At 60.9% G+C, this 842-nt stretch overlaps 1 pseudogene; it reads right to left on the bottom strand.

The window, feature by feature from the left end:
- Window positions 1-4: 4 nt before the first annotated feature.
- On the bottom strand, window positions 5-633 carry LOC102240947 (annotated as a pseudogene).
- Between the last annotated feature and the right edge of the window lie 209 nt (window positions 634-842).

The following is an 842-nucleotide window of genomic DNA, read 5'->3' as shown; positions in this document are numbered from 1 at the left end:
TCTGCATGGGGGCCAGCTCCGGAGTCAGTGGGACTCCTGCCTGATGCCCTTCTGTGGTGCTGGCCACCTCTTCCACCCGCTGGGCCCCTTGCCAGAGGCCAGGATGCTGGCTTCTGCGGGCGCTGGTGTCCTCCTGGGCTGGGACAGCCCCTCTTTCTCCGGAGGCTCGTTCTCAGTGTTGCCTGAGGTGGGGGCGTCTGTGCCCCAGCTGCCCTCATCCTCCAGTAAGATGGCCCAGTAGTCGTCGCCATAGGAGTCCAGCACCCTCATGAGGAACCTCCGCTCCTGCTGGAGTCTCCATGTTATCCTCTATATCTGATGGAGCCTGTTCAGGACCCGCTCGTTTACCTGCTTGATCTCCCTGCAGCGCTGACCCAGCACCTGGTACTTCCTGCGATTGAGTTCCCTTTGGCACCGTGGCCACTGGCCTTGGGCTGCCTCCTCCTCTTCCTCTTGCTCCTGGAGGCTGGAGCTGCCCAGACCCCCAGACACGAACTCTACTTCTGTCTCAAGCTCGCTCTCCAGGATGTGACCACCGAACAGCAGAGGCAGGGCCAGCTCCGAGCAGGGAGGTGCTGAGAACTCCTCAAAGCCCACGGCTGCCATGGACCCCTCTCTCTGCTCCAGCTCCATTTCTCCCTGGCTCCTGGCAGAACTTCCAACCTTGCAAGCCTCTTAAAGTGCAAAACGACTTGCCCCATCCAATTTCATGGCCAGGCACACAGGCCCCAGCCTCTAAGCCTCCCGGGAGTTGTAGTTCTCTATTTCCCGCTTGCTTTCCTCACTCCACCCCCACCCCAGTCCCGGCTGAAAGGCCCTGCTTGCTGGTCTAAAGCTGCTGG

Source organism: Myotis brandtii, unplaced genomic scaffold (genome assembly GCF_000412655.1).
Source record: "Myotis brandtii unplaced genomic scaffold, ASM41265v1 scaffold39860, whole genome shotgun sequence".
Taxonomy (NCBI): Eukaryota; Metazoa; Chordata; class Mammalia; order Chiroptera; family Vespertilionidae; genus Myotis; species Myotis brandtii.
This window is presented reverse-complemented; position numbering and strand designations above follow the sequence as displayed.